This window comes from Mauremys reevesii, linkage group 6 (assembly GCF_016161935.1).
Source record: "Mauremys reevesii isolate NIE-2019 linkage group 6, ASM1616193v1, whole genome shotgun sequence".
Lineage (NCBI taxonomy): Eukaryota > Metazoa > Chordata > Testudines > Geoemydidae > Mauremys > Mauremys reevesii.
Genome location: NC_052628.1, coordinates 52,933,406 through 52,959,925, shown reverse-complemented (window position 1 = coordinate 52,959,925; position 26,520 = coordinate 52,933,406). Strand labels below are relative to the sequence as shown.

The window sequence follows — 26,520 nt, the reverse complement described above, 5'->3', positions numbered from 1 at the left end:
CCAAGCACTGGCTCCACACTCCCATTGGCCACCGCGGCCAATGGGAGTTGAGGGGGCGGTGCCTGCAGGTGAGAGCAGTGTTCAGAGCCTCCGTCCCCCCACCCCTGCCACACACACCCAGGAGCTGGACCTGTTGGCCACTTCTGGGGCACAGTACAGTGCCAGGACAGGCAGGGAGCCTGCCTTAGCCCTGCTGTGCTGCTGACCAGGAGCCACCCAAGGTAAACCTGTGCCCCAACCCCGAATCCCAACCCCCTGCCCCAGCCCTGAGACCCCCAAACCTGGAGCCCCCTCTTGCACCCCAAACCCTTCATCCCTGGCACCACCCCATAGCCCACACCCCCAGACCAGAGCCTGTACCCCTTCTCATGCCCCAACCCCTGCCTCAACCCACTGCCCCCTCCCACATTCCGAATCCCTCAGCCCCCCCCCCAAACTTGGAGCTCCCTCCTGCACCTCAGACTCCTCATCCCCAGCCCCACCACAGAGCCCACACCCCCAGCCAGAACCTCACCCCCTCCTGCACTCCAAATTCCTGCCCCATCCCAGAGCCCCGTCCTGTACTCTGAACCCCTCATTTCTGGCCCCACCCCGGAGCCCACACCCTCAGTTAGAGCCCTCATCTCCTCCCTCACCCCAACCCTCTGCCCCAGCCCATTGAAAGTGAGTGAGGGTAGGGGAGAGTGAGGGGGAATGTAGTGAGTGGGGGGCTTCAGGGAGGGGTGGGGCAGCGGGCGGGGCCTCGGTGCAGGGGTGAGGCTATGATATTCGGCTTTGTGCGATTAGAAAGTTGGCAACCCTAGGGACACTACACTGCTAAAAACAGCAGTGTGGACATGGAAGGCTCTGCTTGGGTTTGTAGTGAGCCCCCTCCTAGAGTATACACCCTAAGCTTCTGGCTTGTCTCTACTTTTCTCACCTAAGCAGTGTCTCGCTGCCTACACTGCTATTTATACCTGTGCTAGCTGGGCATACAGTGTCTGTATTCTACATGCTGCCATAAGTGTAGACCTACCCTGAGACTCACTGGTGGCCGAATGGGTGTCAGCAAGTCGCTCTCTTCAATCTATTTGTCTCAGTCCAGCAAACTCTCACCGCCACCAGCTCCTATTAATACTTGGAACGTTGATGAAGCGGTCAAAGGGACACAACTCTGTTGAGCAGGGTGTGGTCACAGAAGTGTTTGGTGCCTCTGGAAGACTTTTGATCAGACTAGTGGTTCATGTCCTGTAGTATCTGTCAGTGGCTAGTATCAACTGCTTTGAGGGCAGAAGGAAGAAACACTGCAGGAGGCAGGTATGAACTAGCATGCCCCAAGAATGTTTCCTCCTAACACTATATAGCTAAAGATTGACTTATGCATGGACACATGAGGGTTTTTATCCGTCCCAGAATGCTTCTTTTTAAATATTTGCTATTATAACTGGATATTATTGTTATCCATGTACCTTCCAATAACTTTTTTGAATTCTGGTAGCTTTTATCCATAATTGTATATGTGGCAATGAGTTCCACAGGCTAACTGTGCCTTATGTGAATAAGTATTTTATCACCTTTGAATTTGCCAACTATTCAATTTCATTAATAGTCTCTTGTTCTAGTAATATGAGACAGGGCGAATAGACATTTGTGATCTACCTTCTCTATGGCACTTAATTCACAAACTTTTTTAAAAGGGGGAGATTATTAAAATTTTATAATCAATCACTGGCTTTATTGAAATGTCACACCAAATATATTAGAAAATTGCAAGTCTTCTTATAAGTATTTTGCATTTTTCTATATAATTTTTAGATAATTATATACCTATTATAGAATTCTATAGGATTAAAAAAGTATAGAAAAAGCTATAATTTTGTATTACCTTCTATAGGGTTTTAGGGTAATTTCTAAGGAACTCTGTTAAATTTGTATAGAACACTCTTAGTTGCTTAACACTTCTTAAATTCCATCTGACTTTTCCATGGAAGTCTTGTTTCGGGCTAATGTTTCACTCACCCAATGATTTTGTTTTATGTTTGTCAGGGACCCAGAAGCAGGATACATCCATTATCTGTTGGAAAGTGAAGAGGGAAACCAACTCTTTAGTGTCTGCATTGAAAAATGAGGAGAGAACAGGTGTAGGAATGCATTGTTTGGACGATTAAGCCCTATATAAAAATACCATTTTGGAGGAAGACATGCTGCAGGTGTACGTTCATGTGTATTTTATGCTCTGATCTCATCATAACAATAAACAGTAATATAAAAGATAGGATAACTAAAGTGTGGCTTTATGCTGAAAAGTAACAGTAAAAATGGGTCTGTAGAGTTCCACATGTATTATCTGTCAATGATTTCTACATTCAATGTGCACTGTGTTTCTAACTCCCAGCCCTGCAAATTCCACCTCGGATCTGACAGTCAAGATGAGTTCTTTCCTTTTGAGGCATTATCTGCAATAAGAAAAGTTTTGCAAGCCAAATTAATGTCTTCAATTACACTGGTGCAACCTCAGTCTGTAGTGGGGTGCACAGGTGTATCTGACTTAAGTTGATGAGTCTGTTGATGATGTCTATGAAGGAATAGAATTCAGCTCACCACACTCTCTTAGTTGTGTTGACTATGCAGGGTAACAGGAAGAAAAAGTAGAGTAAAAATGTGTGAGCCATTACGGTCAGCAGATAGAAACAGATCTGTTGAGTAAGAAAGTACCATTTTTACATTGTCACTTTTGAGCCTAGAACTAACCTTAGCAACTATTAATTGCCCTGTTATTCATAAAAATAGATACATAGAAAATTGATATGATATCCTTAATACCAAAATCACTGACAATGCAGTACATTACTTTGCACATCAACTGTTCCTTCAGTATGCACTATTAGGTCCTTGTTAAGCATTTATATTACATGTGAATCAGACATAAGGTCATGATTTAAATCATGCCTTTGAGCAGCATGTAGTTACATGTAGTTACATATCCTTTTAATTGCTGATGTTAATCTGTTTGTGTTATAGCAGATATTTCATACAGCTCATTATCACCTTTGTAAATTTTGCACATTTGCGCATAGAGTATGTTCTTAGGAATAGCAAGAAAGATAAGTATGAAATCTCTTCAGTTAAAACTTTGGAAAGCCTTAAAAGGAGTGTCTGGACTCTAGAATTTCAGTCCTCACACATGATCTATCTTAAAAAAAATCTGCTAACACCATTATAATCTGCTAGAACTCAGCTAGGCACTCCAATGTCATGGTGTTAAGTACATTATATGTAGTTAGATGGACAGATAGTATCACCCCTCTGCCATGCTGTAGCAGATTTTGGAGCCTTGCAGAATGGCTCCCTCTTGAAGGAGAAATCAGTGACATAGAATCTGAGTGTATTCTTAGTTCAACTTGTTTTATTTACATAGATACACCAGTCCTAGAACACAGGTAGTCACAACAGTATACAGGCAATCGCCTCTTTCAAGGACCTCAGTCCAAACCAGTGCCCAGTTCCCAGGGAGCAACTGTGCTTCAAGGATTAACTCTAGTTAGAGATTCAGGCAGAAAACAAACATCCTTGCTGCTTGCCAGAACTCCCCCAAGGAGGCTACATCAGAAAACCAACGACACCACAGCCTTTCTTCTTACACTAAAAACTTACTCACAATAAACTCTCCCCCTGACCCAAGACATTGTGTAACAGTGCCATTAAAATAGGAAAAGTCTCCACATTCTCATTTGCCTATTTTTCATTTATTTAAAAAAGTCACTTTTTATTGTAATAAATCAGGGATAATAAAAGTGATATTAAAACATGACATACAGTCATCAAGACTTATTGTAGGCATTGAATATTAGCTGCATATACCCCTCTCCAGTCTTTTCTTCATGCTTCTTCCATGCTACCTCTTTTGCTTGGAACAGTTTCCTACTGCATCCTGTTAGCCATCTTCTAGTCAAATTCTTCCTTATACTACATTTCTTCTGTGAAGTTCTTCATTGGTAATCTACCAAAGAAAGACATCAAAATTATTCTAAAATTCAGTAACAAACAAAAAGTAAGGTGAAACAAGCTTTTTTGCCCATGAAAAATCTAGACATTTGAGGCCACAAGTTGGCATTAAACTGATTCCCTCTCCACACCCCGAAGGATCCCACAGAAAGTCAGGTGGCAGTACAACCGTCTGTCCTTCCAGGTGATTCCTCCCTGCTAGAGAAGAGGGTCAGCTGGTGCAATCAGATATAATAAGCAACTCCCTGATCCAGCCTAGGTGAATCTGTCTCTCCCCATTGTCATAGTTTCTGCAGCCTTCTGCATTATCATGAGAGATTTGTTTTGTATTTTGTTTTTAACTGTGAAAAAGGGAGCAGTGTAGTAATTACTTAAACACCTAAAAACTAGAAAAGCTCATCTATCTCAAAGCGAGTTAAATGGGGGTTTGAAAGGTGATTGGGACACAGGCAGAGTGGATAAATCACAAACCACCTCTGTCAGGACTTGAACCACTGGACAGTGTCAGTTAATAAATTCTGAATTGCCCTTGTCCCCACAATTTCTCCAACAGAGGTAGATATCCAGAGATGAATGTGGTGAAACAGAGTGAAGCTCTGCTGATATAGAATTGTAATATTCTTCTGTGCTATGCATTATAGTTGAACCATCTTTTCACTGACCTTCCATGGAAAAGGGAGGTAACTATTGAGATCATTAATATTAAATTACTTTTTGTTATCAAGGGCTGGACCACAGCATGTTTAGGCATTGATAACAACAAGCTTCCCCCCTACCCCCCGACATAGATATTAAGGTCCCCATCAGTTCAAGGCCTAGGAATTCCACCACCCATGAAGGCCAGAGCAATGATCCATCTCACAGAAGGTCAAGTGGACCTCTCTTATGGCATTTTGAAGCGTTGGTTCTGTAAATAAATGAAACTAAATCTGGGGAAATGGTGCATTTTCTTCCTCCTGCATTGACACGCCTTACATAGCACCAGAGAGACTACCCTGAAACCTTTGCAAAATGTTTATTTGCAAAACTGATTGACAACTCCTTGTATCACAAAACATTCTACTCTTCTTAACTGTGATGAAATCATTCTGGGTTAATCAGATGATCCACCACCTGGCATAGTCTGCTTGTGACTTTGTAGATAAGGTACTTTGGTGAAGGAAAATAATGACCTTTTAGTGTTCACTGCAGATAAGGCCTTGGTTTGGCAAACTGTCTATGATGCAATCCAAAGGCTTTAGCACTGGACCTCTCTCACCGATGCTCTTGTCCATTAGCCAGATGCATTCCTGGAATAAGAGTTGAACTTGCATAGGCCAGGGAAGATCTGGTTCTCCTTCCTTCACACTGCATTTGTTTCAGCCTATTAGTAAATAATGGTAATCTGGGAGAGTAATGCAGGTGGAGGTGGCATATAGAGTCCACAGCATCCATGAATATACACCACAAGTGGTTGTAATGCCACACCAGGCCTGGTACAATGGTAGGACAGTATTAGTCTCCATATTTCTAGAATTTAACAGGGTTCATCATGCTTTGGGAATGGGGTGGGATGAGTAGGTTTGGAGGGGAGAGATGAGGCTGCACAGTAACTCACCCACTGCATTGATCAAATGGAAAAAACAACAACTCTGCTTGGAGAACCTTGATGCTGAAAAATTGGTCATTGTCAACAAGTTTTCCTATCATAGATACATGCTGAAATATTTAGTGTCTCTCTTGCTTAACATCCCATGCACTTCCTCTCTATAATAACCTGTGTACTAGTAGAATAAATTTGGCCCACCGTATTCTTATTTTATTGAGCTTTTATAATAAGCAACTTCACAAAAAGGAGAAAGTTAGGGAAGAGCATACATCTAATTTTGCTTCATATTGCTAATATAATTCTTATCTAAGGCCAGGTCTACAGTACAGATCTATATCGGTGTAACTACATTGCTTAGAGGTATGAAAAGTCCACATCCCTGAGCGATGTTGTTATACTGACCTAATCCTCTGTGTAGACAGTGCTGTGTTGACAGGAGAGCTTCTCCCGCTGACATAGCTATTGCCCGTTAGAGAGGTGGGAGATGGGAGAAGCTCTCCTGTCGGTGTAAGAGCATCTTCACTTCAGCGCTACAGTGGTGTAGCTGTGCTGGTGCAGCATTTTAAGTGTATATCTGCCCTAAGTTACAAATATGTCATATCATAGTAAACCATGCTTTGGAGGGAAGTGCTTTTAGTCTGTTTTGATGAGTAAGGCCAGGGATCGGCAACCTTTGGCATGCAGCCCATCAGGGAAATCTGCTGGCGGGCCGGGATGGTTTGTTTACCTGCAGAGTCCGCAGGTTCGGCCAATTGCAGCTCCCACTGGCTGCGGTTCGCTGTTCCAGACCAATGGAGGCTGTGGTGGGAAGCAATGCGGGCTGAGGGATGTCTTGGCTGCAACTTCCCACAGCCCCTATTGGCCTGGAAGAGCAAACCACGGCCAGTAGGAGCTGCAATTGGCCGAACCTGTGGATGCGGCCAGTAAACAAACCGGCCCGGCCCACCAGCGGATTTCCCTGACGGGCTGCTTGCCAAAGGTTGCCAATCCCTGAGTAAGGCTATATTAGTATAAAGGAGCTAGGTTATAGTCATTCTTTCACTAGCTATGTCTAGTAAATACCAACTTTTTTCATGTTTCATGCTGTGTTTTCTCCCATTGTGGTAAGTGTAAGTCTCTTTCTTCACCTGTGTTAGACTGATGGAATGTTTCCATTCTCTTAGGGTTACTGTTGACACCCCTATTTTTAGACTGTTCTAACAACACTTCATGAGAGTGGCATTGTGATATCCTAACTTGAAATACCTCAACAGGGTGTGTGGACATATCAGTACAAAGTTCTTAAAGATGGCAGGTATCCAATAGTTCAAAGGAAATCAAGGGGCTAAACAATGTCCTTACTCCCTGGGACCTCTGAACAACTTCCTTTGCTTGGAGGTTGTTGCAATTCTGAAGTTGTTTTAAGCATAGCTCTGTTCTCTATCTTTCTGGTGGTGTCGTTTGCCTTGATTCACTCAGCGGCTCATGCCATGTCAAAGGGTGCTGACCTTTTCACTCTGATGACAAAAAGACTGGAAACAGATTGTGCTCAGAGAATTGGTCAGTAGGAAAAAAAAGTGATGAACTTGAAGGCTAAACTTCAAGTATTGTCTTTAGAGTATTGTCTCTTTAACCAACTTCCCTTTAAAGTGTAATAAAGAGACTCACTTTCATTTACTCTCAAGTCCCCTGGAACACAATAAACTTTGTACAGATCTTTCTTTTCTCAATTTAAAGATAATCCATAGCTCTTGCAGACTGTTCACTACTTTACACAGTTTCTCTTAGGGCATGCTTCACTAGCAAGTTAAAATCCACTTATGCTGGTTTTCTGGGGAATTTACTTTAAAAAACCCAAACAACTGAGGAATGCATCAAATCCAAATACATTCTGAAGTATATCATCCAAGAAGGAAAACAGAGGATATCTGAGATGGGACTAAAAAATATTAAGCAATAAATTGAAGGGACCTTTAGGCCACCTGCCTCTCCTTCCCAACTATGCAGCTTCAGCAACACCTACAGTTTCCCACCAGGAATGGCAGGTTTCTGATGCGATAGCACATAATCAATCTGAATTATTTGCACACAACTTAGTTTTTGCTAAAAAAAACAGTGACAAATGCAAGGTAAATATGGGTAAATACTGCTTGGGACATTCACTTCTGCATTATTTCCTGGTGTTAGTTGAAAATCGTGTACATTATTCTGAATGGCAATACTCCATTGGCATAGCTGCCAGTATTATTATTATTTATTATGTGTATTATCATAGTGCCTGGGAGTCCTAGTCATGACCTAAGACCTCCTTGTGCTAGGTCCTGTACAAACACAGAACAAAAAGAGGTTTCAGTGTAAGTATAAGACAAGAGACAACAGAGGGATAATACAGACAGAAGGGAGAGTGCAAGGAAACGTACAGTACATCTGCGCAGCAGTTAAACACCCACAGCTGGCCCAGGTCAGCAGACTCAGGCTCACAGGGCTCAGGCTGAAGGGCTGTAAAATTGCTATGTAGATGTTTGGGCTGGACCCAAGCTCTGGGACCCTGTTAGGGAGTAGAGTCCCAGAGCCTGGGTTCCAGTCTGAGCCTGAATGTCTACACAGCAATATTTAGTTTCACAGCCTGAGCACCGTGAGTCCGAGTCAGCTGATCCTGGTGATAGCCGTACTGTGTGTCTTTTATTCCAATGTAGATGTACCCAATGAGACAGTATTGGTCAGCATGAGAGGCAGTGGTTTCAGCACACCAGCAGCTTAACCATTGTCAATATTTTTGTAGGCATCATGGCAAAGGAGAGTTTAAAGGAGGGTTTTGAAGGAGGATACATTGTTAGATTGCAGATGTTTATGGGGAGCTTCTCCCAAGCATGAGGGGTGGGATGGGAGAAAGCACTATCCAGTATTCATGGGAGAAGGAAAGTATTCATTGATGCTATGATATCATTCCTAGAAATGTTACTTTTGGTGGTAGTACCTCTGACATGATGCCCCTATGGCACATATTATTTCTTTGTCATGCCATTCATTTTTTTCTAGGTAAGTGTGTAATATATTTACTGGCTAGATTCATTCTTCTCTGGGTTTGAGTGGCAGGAGACATGGGCTATTGGTACGACATTTTGTTGCTTAAAATAATAATGCCAGAAGTCAAATTTAATAGCATGTCTTCTACTTTTTTTCATTAGGGGATAGTGGTGCTCTCTTCCATACATCACAAGTTCACACTGTTTGCATCACTTTATATGTTTAGGTTTCCTCATATAGGACCTGATCCAGAACCCATTGAAGTCAGTAGGAATCTTTCCATTGATGTTAGTGGACATTTGATCAGACCCAGAGTGCTTATCTTCTAGGTGTAGTATACACAGGACATAGCTCTTACTCTCTCTTTCCTCAACCAACTGACACATAGTCAGACTTAAATAATAATAATTAGAGATATACCAATCTCCTAGAACTGGAAGGGATCTTGAAAGGTCATTAAGTACAGCCCCCCTGCCTTTACTAGCAGGACCAATTTTTGCCCCAGATCCCTAAGTGGCCTCCTCAAGGATTGAACTCACAACCCTGGGTTTAGCAGGCCAATGCTCAAACCACTGAGCTATCCCTCCCCCCTTCAGGCAATTAGTAGAAAATAACTTTTGTGTTTCAGAATAGAGTGTCCAAATTGGGCAGTTATTCTGTAATAGCTACATTATTCCAGAATAACTTAGCACAACCTGAGCCTGGTCCAGGACTGGGCTTGTATACATGACAATTATCCAAATAATAATGATAATAGCTATGCCTGTGAATTTCCCCTGTGTAGATAAGGCCTAAGTGATTTTCCCAAGGTCACACAGGAAGTCAGTGGTAGAGCAAGGAACTGGGACATACCTCATAGGGTGACATCAGAAGAGGCAGGTTTATTCTGGAGAGAAGCAAGAGAACAGTCTTAAAATTTTAAGGCAAAATTTTCACGTGTGTCTTAGTTGTGTCCACAGAACTAAGGGCTTCACCCTCTGAGGGCTAGTCTACACTGGCAACGCTAAAGCGCTTTAACATGCCTTGTGTGGTCGTGGCACAGCGCTGGGAGAGAGCTCTCCCAGCACTCTAAAAAACCCCACCTCCATGAGGGGCATAGCTACCAGTGCTGGTGCCCCATCTACACTGGTGCTTTACAGCACTGAAACTTTCTGCACTCAGGGGGGTGTTTTTTCACACCCCTGAGCGAGAAAGTTGCAGTGCTGTAAATTGTTGGTGTAGACAAGCCCGTAGTGCACAAAATCCTCATTTACATGCATCAATCAGTAATTGCCTGCAGAAGCACACATTTGGGTGTGAAATTAACTGATTTTCATATGCAAATTACCAATTGTATTTGAGTACATGCATATTACTTACATTTACAATTTGATCATTTGAAAATATTATTTGTTCAGTTCTGGACACCTCGTTAAGATGGATGAGTAGCTGCTTCCCACATATGTGTTGTTTGGAGATGAAATGACAAAGTTAGAAGCTTGTCCTTTCCAAGCTCTAGCCACAACTTGCTTCACTGCAGATTCCAGCCTTGAATTATTTTGCCAGTTTGGTGCACTTTTGCAATCCCTTGGTGATAAATATCATAGAGGTGGCAGTAGGGAAGCAGAAATGCATATAGGACCCATGTCACCTCCCATTGACCATTGAAGGTAATGGAAGTTTTTCCACTGACATCACTAGGGGTAGGATTTCACCCTCACTCTTTATTTTCAGTGTCTTGCAAGCACACACACTGTACCTGTCTCCTAGAAGAATACTGCTGACACCTGAAATTTGTGTGTGTGGGATCCTTCCATAGACAACCCAACAAAAGAATGAGAGAAGCAAACTAGTGAAACTGCTTCTCTGGATTCATAAAAACTACAAGCATGAAAATTCTACCATCTTAGCTGATTCATGCAAGGAAAAAAAAATGTTTCACCAGTTTTCTACAATGGTGGAGAAATTATAATGAAATGTAAACCAGGACTGTTTCTTTCTACAACAAAACTTTAATAACATTCATTTCTCTTCCAATATTCACATTAATTTCCTCTTTAGACAACATTTACTATTCAAGAGCTTTACACACATGGACAAAACATATCCAAACAATTGTCATTGTGAGTGTTGTGTTAACGATTCCTGCAAATCTATCAAAACTGGGAGCAGAGAAAAGGTATTAATTAATGGGAGATATTACCATATAGGAAAAGTTGTAAGAGTATTCAGTGAGCTGTCAAAACACTAGATGAAAGCTAAGGAGGTGGTGTTCACATTTCTGACAAAAGCATTTCTAAAAATTTGCTTTTTTATTTTTAAGTAAATGCAACAAAACATGACACCTACTAATCATTTAACAACGGTGGATAACTCTTTATGGCAAGCAAATCAAGTTTATTTTAGTATGGAAAAAATGTATAAAGGCTGTGTGAAGCAGGCTATAAAAAGAATAAAAAATTTAATGGAAAATTGATGAGTAGATTAAATTGCAGCAAGAAAATGGAAACTATTGAGTTAGTCAATATTAACACCACCATTGAGCCAGAATAGAGGGTGTATAATCGGTGAAATGGTTTATGCCAAATATGAACCATGGCTATATTGAATATAAACAAAACACAAACTATTTTACAAACCTGTAGGTTTCCATGCTTTCTTTTAAAAGAATACTCAAACTGCTTAGGACCAAGTTCATCATCCATTAAACTCAATGGAAGTTTTTCTGTTGACTTCAGTAAGATTTTGATTGAACCAATAAAAAAAAATCCAAAGGTTTTACCCAGCTGTGACTTCTAACAAGTTCTCAGATATTCCCAAACTCAGCTACTTAGTTACAGAAATTATTTAGTGGATATATTCCAGAGTACTGTGAGGCACTTTCAAATAAAAGACACAGGATAGCAGAGGAGACTTGTTTTTTCAAAACCTGTTCACTCAAGAATGAAACCTATTATGTACAAAGTTTGTAGATTCAGGGTCTGATTCTTCTTTCACAGTCCTGTAAATCCATAGTAGCTCTTTTGACTTTAATGAAGTTATACTGGTGTAATACTAATGTAAGCGAGAAAAGAGTCAGACCCTCTGTATATAATCTACATATAATATTTATGTTTCTCTCTCTATATATAGGCTGCAGTTATATTTCTCTCTAGTTTGCCTTGAGAGGTAGCCTGCTAACCACTGTGCAGTGCTCAGGTTTTAACAGCTGGTGTGCAGGCGTTATAATCTAGATTATATGAGATAGTATCTACACTTTATTATTTGTTGTATTGGACAGAGGATTGAAGTCTGATTTCAATCAGATAACTGTATTTTGTTCCCTGCTTGTAGGCTTTGATTGATAAACTTAAGCATGTACAACAAACAACAAATGAGATCAGATATGTTGTTCCAATACATTCACAGTCAGTTGTGCATTTCTAATGGCTTTGCATGCTGGGTAAACTGTCATTTGGTTGCAGCAGTTTACAAGTGACTCAGACAAAGATGACTACACCCTGAAGGCTGTCAGTTTCTACATCACTGGTCCCTAAAACATACATTTTAGTCTATAAAATAAATCTTCATAGAGCAACAGAGGACCATGCCAGGGTTTCACAAAATACAATGTGGTAAGTAAAAAAGCTGCCCCGAGTCTGAGTTCATGAGTGGCTGAAATCCTAACGAATAAAAGATAGCCATCTAAATTGAAACAAAACAACTCACTTCAGAAATATAAAGGAAAGGATTTTAAACTCCATTCAAATTCTTTATTTTAAAGCCTGATTCTCATTTACACTAAGACTCCTTTACACCACTAGGCCTTATTTGTACACACTTTAAGGCTCTTTTACACTGTCACACTGGTGTAATGGGCCCTTAGTGTAAATGAGCATTAGACACAGGATGAATTTATTAGTGAAATCAAAACGCTGATAGCATTGGCTAGCATTAAGGTCATGCTTTGCTCACGTATTCAGAGGGTTCAATTCTCTACTGGTTGTATCAAATATATAGTAAACAGTTAGTATATAGTATATAGTTGGATGCTACCCATTCTGTACTCTTGAAATGATTCTTCTCTTGCACAGATGTAGTTGCACCTGTGCTGGCTGACTCTGTGAACTGATGTGTAAATTCCAAAAGGGGTATAATGTGCAAAAATTGACATAAGGCATATTCTCTGGCTGGGTGTTAGGTAAAATTGGTTTAAGTGGCTGTGTAAACTAAGATATCTATGAGGCTGCTCTAATCTGAAGTGCAACACTGAAATACAAGGATTTCACTTAGTAATGACATCTAACAATGCCAGTCTTTGTGCCCATTCCTTTAAGATGAGAAATGCACCTCCCTTTACTGCCATTGCTGTGCAAAATTAGTCCATAGCATGTAGACTACAGAAATCTGTTTTTTTATACACATATGTTCATGGACAACTAGAGAGCATCCTTCATCCCAGGAAATAAACTGGCACATAGGTATTAATAAATACAAAATTAATACATAAAAGAAAAGTCAGAGGTGAGAATATCATTTAGTTCACAGGGTTTCACAAGCAATTTTTTTCCAAAGTAATTGTAAGGATTAACCCCAATCCAACAAAGTCTCTTATGAACCTAAAGTTCTATTCCACTTGACTTCAAGCTGGGTTTTGGGTCCCAACTGAGTTTCCTTCCTACAGGTCTCCTGTACATTTAAGGAGATAGTACCTCCCTCAGTATGTGGCTCCAGAGACTAAAACCCTCTGCTTATGATTTTTCTTTTTAATATTCCACAGTAAGGAAAGAAAAATCCACCCCTCCACGATGAGGCAGAAAATCCTACAAAATTCCCATCAGCAAGTAATCTGATTTAAAATCATTTTTATTTTGAAGGAATTTTAGAGTCACATTCACCTCAGTCTAGAGTGAATTTACATTGTCAGAGTAGGTGACTTAATATTTTTATCCTCTTTAAGAAAAAAGTAAAAAGAATAGCCCATGCAAACCAAAGGAGCATGTGTGCCTTTATGGTTTGGGGAGTGGCAGTTTAGGAGTAATTGGGAAGGAAGGTTGGCATAACATATATGGGTTATAATGTCAGGGAGCAACAGGCAAGAAATGATAGCATATTTCTCTGCTAGGAGCGACACTGCAAACAAAGAGAAGATTCTCTGATAACCTCCATCCTTCTACTTTGTGTCTGTTTGTTTCCTCTTATTTCTCTCTCCCCACAACACAAAAAGGGATTTTAAGAAAAGTGTTCTTGTGACTGTGTGTTCATGACTGTGTATAGCTAGATTAGATAGCTGTGCCAGTGTGTTTTTTTTTTATAAATTGTTACAGAAGTGTGTCCCCATGCAAAGTGGCCGAAGGATTGCGATGACAGTTCCTCGACATTGGGGAACCTTAGTGTAGTGCTTTTCTTTCAGATCATTTGTTTATTGACTACACAGGGATTTGCTCCACTAGAATAGTGAGTCCTCCTTTCCACTTGTTGGGCATAGTAAGCTCAAAATCAAGGACCTCTTCCTGAAAAGGCCCTGTCTCCAACCTCTTTATGTCTATACCAGGGAGCATTATCTTGAGCACTTCAGCTGATCTGAACTGACATGATATCACACAAGGAATGAAGTGGTCTCAGATAACCATGGCTTAAACCATTTAAGGCTTGGTATGTTAAAACCAGCCCCTTCAGTTTCTCATGGATATGATCTGGTGCAGATCTTGGTTCCCTGTGAGAACCATCACACAGCAGGTGGGCAGCCATGTTTTACACCCACTAAAGTTCCAAGTGTTTTTAATGTGCAGTCCCACACAGTGCACATTACAGCAATACATTTGTGAGGTGATAGTGATGTGGATTGCTGTGGTGAGGACTACAGCAGAAGTAATAGTTGCAACTTTCTGTGAAGCACTTTTCTGGCCAAGAAGCACTTTGCCATTGTAACTTCCTGGCCATCTGAATATAATCCCCAAGATATAAAATAAGAACCATAAGTACTAGATCTCTGTAGGTAAAAAGGAGCAAGCTCCCTCAGTTGAAACAACCTGTGCCATTTCTTCAATTGTTTGCCCCTATCTACCAGACGTCTCATGTGATTAAGGGCCTGCCTTCACAGGGAAATAGCTATTGCTATAGGAAGTGGATGTAGCTAAACTGCAAAAAGGCATTCAGTGAGAAATAAGAGTGTCCACACAGGGAATTAATGTAGAATAGCTATTGTTAAATTCATACCCCCTGTTTATTTTGCAATAGTTTTCCCAGGTAGCCAAGCCTTAAGTCTTAGCTACTTCAGCCTTACCCAGGTCATTGGCTAAGTTGATCAATGGCACCAAATAAGTGCAATGAAACAGAATCTCACATGTAGGGACACGAACAACCAGACCACCTCTCTATCCTTCTCACATACATATTGAACAGGGTGTGTGACAAAATAGTATTCTGCAGTATCCCAAATAAAAGCCTATTTGGCAGATGAACACTCCTCCAAATGAATCATTATGGGGCTTTTCAGAAAGTAAGGGTTTTTTTATACAATAGTTGAACATATTATCTTATTTTCTTTTGCTAAGTAACATGGGAAAATATTGAGAAAAACAACTTGGTACTTTAAACAACCAAACAATGGCTATTTGTCTGTTCTGTTCCATCCCCTCTGGAGTAGGGACTCATAAGGGTATTATAAGGTCTGAACTGCTCATCATATCACTGGTCCATAGGAGATTTTGAGAGTAGCATGGGGGTAAAATAGATCTCAAGTGGCCGCATATGAACATAAGCAGTTCCTAAGACAAATGCTGAACAAATCTGAAACAGAAAAATGCTTCTCTGAAAAAACTCTTACTCCTATGTACAGTCAATGTAAAGTTCTCTCCACTTTGAGCTAGTGCAATATTAAAGTATTAACTTGCATAATAACACTACCTTATTTTTTGACAACCAGTGGTTGGGTGTTTTGCAGCTGGGACTCCAATTTAACAGCTGATAATTTTCTCTGCTGTTTTGCCACCTTCCCTGTCTTGCATGTCTTCCACCTACACACATGCTTAGTGACTTTCACACTCAATCTCTGCAAGCGTTTTCCATGAAGCCAATTTTCCTTAATACACAGGGGCAAACAGACTTCCAGAAAACCTCACCTGCTTTTCAGGAATAATGTTTGACTTCATAGTAGCTCAATATTTTTGCCTCATCTCATTAGGTACCTTCAGTTTTTATACATTTCTTACCTGCATCTGCAGGAAACATATATTTCCCCTTTCATTTGGAAGCTAAACATCTGTATGAACTAAAGAGGTATTAATCATTATTATTATTACATCTTAATAGGACTCAAGGTGAAATCCCAGCCCCTTTAAAGTCAATGGCAAAACTCCCATCAACTTTAATGGGGCAAGGATTTTACCTGTGGTATATAGCTGGGAACCAAAATATAGATATTGGTCATATTCAGAGGCACCTTAACAATAAGAGTCAAGTATAGAAGGGTCCCTCCAGCCAACTGTTATTGACTACCATGAAGGCTTAACCTACTTGCCTTTCCTCAGCTTTCCTTCTTTTTAGCTATGCCATTGGTGAGCTGTGCTGTAGATAATTAGTTCTGATATCATTGACTCCCAATTTGGTGCAACATTATGGCTGTTGTCATTGCTCTTTTCCTCTCCTTTCTCAAGTGATATATTTCCCAGGTGGTGGCAATTCCAGTTGTTTCTGTGGATGCTCTCAGCACTGTTGCCTTTGTACTGGCTGTGTTCCTAAGAGGCACTTAGCAGAATGTATTCGTCACATGTTTTTCAACCATTGATGTGCTCTCCATGCACCTACTTTCAGTTTCCTCCCTTAAACCCAGTAGTGATGTTTGCTGTATTTCAAATGCTTGTTTGGATGGACGGACTCCCTAGAAAGATGTATGTTATATTTTAAGTGTCCCATAGCATAGCTTGGGCATATCCATTGTCAGGCACAGTCTGCTGCAGCTTCTGGTTCAAATCTTTAGCGAGTTCTAGCACAAAGGAAGCATCCAAATAGCAAATGTAGATTCTATTTCATGATAAAACCCTCACATCTACTTCTACTGATTTTAAAAGAAGAAAAAAAATTGAAATCTTGCAATCCTGCATTGCTTCAAAATCAAAGCGAATAATACTAGATATCAATTCAGATGCAACTGGAAATGCGGAATCACACAGTGTGAGTAATCACAGTATTTCTGTAGAGATCACGAAGTTCTTAGCAGATTAATTAGCACAACTCAACATATCAAAAATCAAAAGGTGATGCTGCAGTCAATCACAGTTCACTTACATACCTTTAAATGGTGAATGGGCATGTTTACTTGCAATGGCATTTTCTGGGGTTTCTGAAAGGGGGAAAGAGATGGGTCTTTAGCTACTGCAAAAACAAGCCTTTCACAATATAATGGCCCTATTTTAGTTAACAAGTTGTCAGTCTTTAATGACTAGAGGTGTAGCAGCTGGTTTTGATGTAATTTCTTTTGAGACCACTAGATTACAAGCAGTTTATTGCATTCTTCTCTCAAGACTGCTCCCTGGATACAGCCTAATGTCAAGAGGTCAAAGGTCTAAAGCCAGAAGCTAAAGGATTTGTCATCATTTAACAGGTCACTTGTTGCTATGTACTATGCAAACTGGACGGTTCCTTGGAGCTTATCAGAATGGTACAATACATTTTGTATTTTCAAATCTCCACGGGGAAAAGTGAGAACGATCCAATTCTGAAAGCGAAGTTCTGACAAGCAATAATCAGAGTGTGTCTGTGTGTCAGTGACAAAAGCACACAGATAATTAAATTATTACAGATTAACATCTTACCCACATAGGGCACTATTCAGGCAAAAATCTCAGTGACTTCAATAGAGGTGTTAACAGACATCATATAAGCACATAGGGCCAGATCCTCAGCTGGTGTATATCCTGGCAGCTCTGTTATACCAGTGTAACTGAAGTAACTCCTTTGATCTGAGTGTTTCCATTGCTCTCAGTTACACTGGAGTAACTCCATTGCAATCACTGAAATTCCTCAAATTTCACATCGGCACAACTGAAAGCAATTGAAGTACTGAAGTCAATGGGAATTACTGTGATTTTATATTGCTATAAGTAAGAGCAGAATTTGCCCTACAGGATCTGCAGTAAGCAGCCTATGAGTTATTGTCTGTAAATTATGCATTAATATAGGAGCATTGCTTGTGAAGGTTCCTAAGAAACATCTGTAAATCTAAAAATATGGGAAACAGAGAAATTGGATTAGACGATCCACTGAGGACACTACAGATCATATAGTTCTATTGTTTATGCAACCTTTCTGCTTTTTCAGAGTCTGAGACTCCAGCAGATAAGTAGTATTGCTATCTATGGAGTTTATTCTTACAAGAAGAACCCTGCTTTTGAAAATTAGGGTGGGCAAACAAAAGGGCAGAAGAGACTCATTTTTCTTAATAGTATTACTGACAAATTTTATCCTTCAGGTTTTGGAGGAAGCATTGTGCTTCCACTCTAGTTCCTTACGACTGTGACCCTCTGGCTGTACAGAAAGGATATCGTCACCTTTTATTGTGGGAATGCATATAGATTCCAGTTCTAAGTATTATATACATACTAAGCTGGAAATTGACATTAAGGTACCTTCCAAAGATAAAGAGTGAATCGATCAGAGAATGTTGCTCCTTCACAATATCGCCGTCCTGGACTTTGCATGACAACCATATTTTGAATAAGGTCAGATACTTCCTACAGGATTGTTCTCTTCCAAAGACTTTAATAAAGGTGAGACAATATTGCAGTATTTTATAAAGGAAGATTTGAGAGTGCAGTCTGCCATGAGACATTACTTGACAGGCTTTTCTGGCATAAACTCTCTCAGTATTAAATTGTTTAGACTTTCAGATTTAAATAAGCGGCTTTAGCAGCCAGGATCTCAAATGAGCTTTGGCCAGGGCTTCTTTCAACTGGTCATGCCCCTTATGACAGGAGCTGGGGGTGGGGTGAAGGAATATACACAAGGAGAATATGCAGGAGAAACACTTTGGAGGTTGGGTTCACCAGGCTTAAGTTTGGTTTGCACCAGCAGCCATGCAAAGTAGCTGAAGCACAGCCCAGAACTGGTCCCTCTATTTTTCTCTGTGATGATGTTTCATTTTGTTCTCATTTTGAAATTTAAAAATTTAAAGTTTAATGACCAAAATATATATTTAACTCCTTGAAACTGGGACTGTCTCTTACTGTATATTTGTAAGAATATAGAGCTCAGATTCTGATTGGGGCCCCGGGTACTACAGTAATATGACTCAGTCATCAGCAGAGATTAAACCTGGGGGCTTCTGTCTCCAAAGCATAGGCTTTTACTACTTGTATTTGAAGACTAAGGGCTAGATCTGTCAAAGAACTTAGGTGCCTAACTGTCTCTTTAGGTGACTAAATCCCAGAATCAGGCCACACTGGGATTCACAACCCACCCCTCACCTGCTAATCCCTTGCAGATGCCTATATTTTTGCTGTAAAAGTTGCCTAAGCACCTATGTTTCTGTCTCTGAGCATGCACACTGCAGCACCATGCCAGGCATTCGAACACCTTAGCCCCAGAATGATGCACAAACCAGGGGAAGACAGATAGTTGTCCTCACAAATCACCTGCAGGGCCTGATCCAGTAAGCATGCTCAGACATCGGGCCCCTACAGATGAGTTTACACAAGATAGCCCACCTTAAAACTTTTAGCCCAGTGGCTAGATCACTCACCTAGCATGTGAGTGACCCCTGTTTCATATCCCCCCTCCATGTGAGGGGGGAAAAGGGATTTGAACTGGAATCTGCCAGTGTGTGCTGTGCCCACTGGGCTATGAGATATTCTAGCGTAGAGCTCCCTCAATATCACCCATTGAAGTTGTTCCACTGTGGATAAATAATGAAAGAATCACTGGGCCAGAGGGCACATTGGGCACAGACATGAGCATAACTCTGTAGCTAGTGGTCAGAGCACTCACCTGGGGGACCCGGGATTCCAGCTCACCTGAGACAATATATATACATATTGGTAATAATCCACAGAGGAATAACTTCAGCAGGAGTACTGAGGGAACACCACCTCAGAAATACCCGATAGGCCAGTGATTAGAGCACTCATCTGAGAGGTGGCAGCTTCCCCTTCAAATTTCTGTTCCTCCTCAGCTAGAGGGGGGACTTGAATGGGGGGGTCTCCCATATCCCGGGTGAGTACCCTAACCACTCGGCTAAAAGTTATAAGGTGGGCACCACCACCATAACGCCCACCCCCATTGCTAATATGACATAGGCACCCAGCACCAAGAGAGGGTTTGCAGCTAAGAATCCCAAGCAGGGGGAGGCACTTCACTAAAGCTTGGTCTTGGCACCTATCTCTGAGAGGGGCAGGGCTTAGCACACAGCCCTTGGCGTGGCATCTCCTGTTGGCTATTTTAGGCAAGGAGCTGGCCTTTGTGAATCCCATTCTGAGGCACCTGCCTTTCCCCATTCATTGCATAGGGAGCATAGGCACTGAACTCAGGCTTTGAGAATCCCAGTGATTTTCTAGGTTCCTAAAAGTTAGATGTGATGATGCTGAATGTCATCATGCCTAAGCTTCTTTCTGAATCTAGCCCTAAATCCATTAGGTGGGGGCAGCAGCAGGACTATCCTCTGTAGATCAATCAGATAAAGGCGGACACACAGATGAAGGTGGCCAGTGTGTTACACAAGTAAATAATAAATAATAATGCCTTCCAGATAGGGAAAATATGTTGCTACTTTCTAGAGTATTTGGAATAGTTCGGTGAGTTGAAACAGTAAAAGAAGAAAAATTCTAGAATGTGGAATCAGTCTGTTTGCTTTAACCATTAGAATGTGTATCAGTGTTTTATCTGCGCAGAAGGCAATGATTTGCTGCCGTCTGTCCGAACACACTAATGCTGCTGTTAAGATTACCTTCAGAAGTACTCTCTGAATTTAGAAAGAATTGTCCTATCACATGTTGTATGTGTAGTTTAATAAACCCAGGGACAGATTTATACATTTTCCCTCCGCATTTGGGAGAGCTACATTAAACACATTATCCAGAGAATTTGTTATTGGCAATGTTACAGGGAGTGCTGATGGTCCGAGAGTAATAGTGTGCAGCATATTTCCCCTCCCCCTACACATTCTTTTTAAGCTGTATCTAGGTCAAACAAGAGCAGCGCAAGTTGCCAGTCCATACACTAGAAGTTGTAGTTCCCATGTGATGTCTCCATAAATTTCCAAACCACGCATCCTTCAGAAAAAAATAATAAAGCTCATATTATTTTGTTACAGCCATGATTTTCATGTCCTTCTATATGAGCATGTGTCAGCATTTCCATTAGAAAGCCTGCTTTTGAGAGGTTTGTGTAACTCACCTATAAAAATTTGCTTTCAGCTGAATCTCGGCTCAAACCAAAAAATACCGTATATATACAAATGTTCTACATTTTTCTAAAGTAACAGTCCAATCAGTACATTTTATAATAGTGCTCTGCAATGTCTAGGATGTAGAATATTATAGTATGTTTTAATGGAGTGGGTTTGTTTTGGCCTTATTTTAGTTAGGAATGCAAATATATGTGTATGTGTGTGTTTATTATTGTAAGATGCTTTGGGTCTTCTGTAAATCAAAAGCTTTTGATTTTAAGAAGTAAAAAATTGGGCAAGTGAAAATGAGCTGTATTATAGACCACTTTTTTCTGGCAATTTGAAAATGAATCTATACCTAATATCAAAGTTGAAAAGAAAATATTACTGCTTGTGCTCACATATCTCCTGATAAATTAATACACAGCCAGATCCTCAGCTGGTGTAAACCGAAATAGATGGAACAATGCTGATTTGTACCAGATGAAGATCAGGCTCACATTTTTTTTAAACCATACAAAGTGCATGGATCTTACTAGAATAGTTACCACTAGACTAAAAGCCTTTCTTAACTCTTGGCTACATAATACATTATTTATTTTTTTAAAAATGCTACCTTTTATGTTTTACACTCAGGGCAATTTATATAATAATTCATCTGAAGGTTTTTATACCAGTAGGTTTACCTTTATAAAACAAGTACAATCCAAACAAAAAATTAACATTAGGATTTTAATGCCAACTAAACCAGAAACCAAGCAACTCAACAATAGGAAATTCAAGAATATCTCATTCATGCCAGGCAGCCTTTTTGCATTTATGGCATGAATAAAGATGGACTGTGTCCATGAGCCACGTTATGTAGAATTTTGTCATTATTTTTTCCTTTACTTATTTCATAGCCATACAATGGTGCATTTCTTAAATCCACTCTTTTGTTCTGAAGATGAAAACGATAATATTTTACTAGCTATGCTGTCAAAGTTTACTACAGTGCATCTTGCACACTCACACTGCTGCTTGAGCTGAATCACAAAGAACTTCCTAATTTTTCTCTGTCCTTCACAAATAACTGTGTACAGAACTAGCCTTCCCAAAATATGTAAAAGGTTAGGGTGAAATCTACTTTATTACAGAACCATGATTCAAAGAATGTAGTCATACATTTTGGGATAATATCCTTTGTTTCCTCCACAGACAAGATCCATTACTTGGACATTCAGGGTTCACCAGAAGAACAATCACTAAGAGTATGTCTTCACTACCTGCCGGATCGGTGGGCAGCAATCGATCCAGCGGAGATCAATTTATCGCTTCTAGTCTAGACACAATAAATTGACCCCCATGTGCTCTCCCGTCGACTCCTGAACTCCACCACCATGAAAGGTGCAGGCGGAGTTGATGGAGGAGCAGCAGCTGTCAACTCACCGTGGTGAAGACACCATGGTAAGTCAATCTAAGTACATCACATAGCTGAAGTTGTGTAACTTAGATCGATCCCCTCCCCAGTGTAGACCAGAGCTAAGAGTAACCACAATGTGACTTAAGCTCTTGCTTAAATTTAACTATATCCTTAAGTGCTTTGAGGCATCAAAGCCAAATTGTTCAGTACCATGCAGAATAGAGCTCTAAGAGTCTGACTCAGCAAAGCACTTAAGCACATGCTTAATTTTAAACTTTGAATGGGAACAGATTTAAGCACATTTAAAATGTAAACATATAAATTAGAGCCCAAGAACATTCGGCTTATCTTTGAAATGGGAATTCTTTCAAAAGACCTCTATTGTAGGTCTAAATTAAAAAATAGTCATCTGCTCATTAAACTCCTTTCTTGGAGGTAATACCACCTGAATCGCATAGTATTATCTAGCTGCTCAAATTTATTTAGAAGTTTCAAACATGTATGGTGAATTAATCAGCTGCACTCTTCTTGCAAAAAACAAGCTCTCAGAGTTCTATATTTCTCCCATATCCTGGTGATGCCAAACACAGTGGTGCCATGGGATATGTGATAGCAAAGAAAATGCAACACTAGAAGGCGACAGTGGCAGGCATGGCATTGGCTGGCATGAGATGTAAAACAGCAAATCCAGACATACCCTTTCTTATTATCAAAATATAACAATGCCTGCAACATGTAGGCATGAAAATACCAAATGCCAGTGTTTTAAGGTTCTTAAAAGCCTGAAATATATTTTGCAGAGAGGAGCAATGTGGGACTGGGAAATGTCTTCATTTATTTCCAGTTTAAAACAAAAACTCTTTCTAACTAAAATAAAGAAGGAGCTGCCACTTAACAGAAAAATTGAACGAGTCTGGATCCGAAAGGGAGCCCACTTCCCATTTTGGGAAATACAGCAGCATATCGGTAGGACAGTCTGTTATCTGTACAATTTGAATTGGGAGCCGAGAGTACTGTACCTCCCCTGGTTTTTTGAAGATACCTGCCATTTGGCACACTCTCATTCATTCTAAATTGCTTCTGAGAAGTATTTTTATGAGCTCTAGGGGTGATCCATCTCTGACACTGGGGATTTAGCTGCACACTTAGAGGAGGTGAACTAAAATTTCCCTTCAATTTGTTGGGAGAATTTTGATGAAAAGCTACTGAAAGCCCATAAGATTTCCCTCCAGTACATCTCTGCTAAGGGGGCTGAATTTGTTATCAGGAATTTCCCATTAATACTGTATGGTCTGCTAGTAACTGGTGGAAGGGAATTAAAGCAAATTACAACCAAATCCTAAGGGCCCAGCCAAATGGGATCCTTTTTTTCAAAGTATCCTCTTCCATATTTCACCTCTAGTCATGGTTTCTGAAATTTGTATTGTGCAGCTAAAAAATTCAGAGCCTCCATTTGTTTATTTATTTATTTTTAGGAGTCAGAGAGCACATTAAGAAAACTCCTAACATTTTTTCTTTCTTTTTCTGCATCAGACTTTGTCAGATTTCATTTAATTCTTAGGATGCCAATCCCTGGGGGAGGGGACAAAACAAAACCCAGATATAGAGGAAAAAACCATTTTGGATCTGCAGTTCCAGAATGTGTAGAGTACTGGGAAATTGTGAAAATGTTAATGGGCTAGAAGTTAAACCCTCTACTGAGTTAAAAAGGAAGAACATCTGCATTTGAGAAGATAAGTTGCTGATACAGGCAAAAGAATTAATATTTTGGCTGCATAAAAAGCAGCTTTTAGCTATTTACTGAGGCAGTTAACATTTGGACAGAGATGTTTAAACCTTTAAAGTTTCTTGAATAACATAAAAAATGGAGGGAAATCTTAGATTTCTATATATTGAGCATAGGGTACATATCATAAAGGCATGCAAAATAATTAAAATAATACTTACAACATAATTATATTCTATGGTCTGAAACATGAGCCTTGGATGAATTGTCATTTGCCCCTAACCATTCACCCATGTTTGCTCAAATCTCTTCCCCCCTCCGCCCCCCAGGAAATGCTCCTTTATGGGGCTGGATCCAGCATCTATGGTCTGTAATGAGGAATAATCGAGAGAAGGTGCTCAGATTATACAATGACAAGAACCTAGATACATAGACAAGGCAAAATATCCTACCTAATACAATTTGTAAAGTTGATGAATGACATAGCACCACAACAATGTTGTATTTAAAGAACCATTGCAGTTTCCAAACAACTTACCTTTTTGTATTTTGAAGTAATTATTTTAACATTTTTGGTAAGTAAATGGCATTTTCTCATGCACGGTACCATTTTCTATCAAAACCTTAACTGAAATAATTCTAGACACACTGTCATGGAAAAGGAACTACTGACTCAAGAGATGATAATATAATTAAATTGTATGTATTTTACACTTGCACATTGCTTTTATCTGGTACTAAGGAAAATAATGAAACCCAAATCAAAGTGAGCTACGTCCTTCATGTACACATCCTGTATTGAAAATAAGGGTTTTGGGGGACTTACAGAAGTGAAGAAATTTAGAATTAAAGCTGAAAAGTGATATGTTCTGCAATACCTAGATACAACTGGGTGTAGGTTTAACCACCTGAGTAAGATGCCAAACTATTGGACATATGCCACATTTCTGCCTTAATATTAAATTTCCTTGGTTTTGTGGGCTTAAGTAGTTTAATGTGGTTTTTGTAGGATCTTAATTTAAAACAAGAAGCTATGGATTGACTAGTTTGATTTGGAGATTTGTAGAAGCATGCCCCTTTATGATTAAGACAGGTATATGAGTTAAGTGGTCCAGCATTTATATTGATGGGATCAACCTTTATGTGTTTTTTGTCCTAAGAAAAGTAATGATAGTGGTAGAGTAAAGACACATAAAACTGCCTTGCTGGAGGAAGCTGGGCCTCCTATTACCTCTGTCAATTAGTCAATACAGGCTGTGTATCCATCTACTGGCAGCTTTAATCAGTGTCCATCATGTCCAGAGAAAATAGCCTCAGAGATGGAGCAAGAAACTAGACCACTGTCAGCACCCTTTGTCCCTTCCATATGGATAGGACATGATTCCACAGGATTAGCCAACAATTATATGCTCTGAACTGATCAATTCAGTCAATTTACTGTGCAAAGTAAATTGATCCTTCAGAACAAAGGGTTCTGTCAGCAGGGAGGTACCTGAGAAAGCAGCATGCCTGTGTAAACAGTTCTGTCCTTGTCCCAGTGTGGAGTGGCCCAGCACCATATGGTGCCACTATGAACTTATTAACTGACGGATTAACTCATCTCAGCATTTGGGATCCCCAGTTTCCAGCTGTGAGAATGATTGATGGGCTAACTACTGCTTCAGTCTTGGAAGTTATTTCCTCCATTTAACAGAGTCAAGAAGACAGAAAATTGCCCCCTTTGTAAATGCTAATCTCACCACTCCTTCGAACACCCAACATAGCAATTTATTCAAGGCAAAGTCTTAAAATTGGGATAGTACACATCAAATGCATACTAATTAGCAATTTCTTTTGAAGGCTCCATCGCTTATTAAGGGTCTCCTTTTCCATATGTTCATCATGCCCCACTTCACCCTTTAATTACAAAACAGCACTTTCTACTAATTGTGAGAAGGTACATTGTACCCAGTATCTGTATTAAAAACTATACCTTCTGAGGCCTAATTTAGGGTCAGATAGAAGGCAGACAGATAGGCAGGCATGAAAGCTTAGTACCACTGTCATCATCTTAAGCATATTCATTTTTAGCCCCCCTGGATGTGCTGCTTAAGGGAGCATTCCATGAAAAGAATATTCTTTTGAGATGGCAAATTTCATGTTCTCACTGCATTGTTACCAACACTGGGTAATGAGGTGGTAGTTATTCCACTATTATTTACTAGGATCTTACTACCAAGATCTTATTTTTGTACTTTGTACTGGAAAATAAAAAAACATTCAGTCAATAATAAAACAACAGTGTAGACACTATATTGGAGACAGAATTTTTCAGTAGAATTTCCTCTATATTGACTCAGATCATATTTAGTTTCTTTTTTTACAACTCATAGCTTTAGGTCTGTTCATATATTCATTATATAATGGACCTTGAATTTTCCAAAGCCTAGAAATATTTTACCTGTAGATACTGACAGTCACATAAGATTTGTGGT

General features: G+C 40.0%; 1 long non-coding RNA gene across 1 annotated transcript; it reads right to left on the bottom strand.

Annotated features, from left to right (window-relative positions):
• Window positions 1-3,458: 3,458 nt before the first annotated feature.
• LOC120408391 lies at window positions 3,459-24,399 on the bottom strand. The gene is made up of 4 exons (XR_005600664.1): window positions 24,268-24,399; window positions 16,830-16,880; window positions 9,431-9,464; window positions 3,459-3,979 (listed from the first exon to the last, which is right to left on the bottom strand). It is a non-coding gene; the product is annotated as an uncharacterized LOC120408391 (long non-coding RNA).
• Between the last annotated feature and the right edge of the window lie 2,121 nt (window positions 24,400-26,520).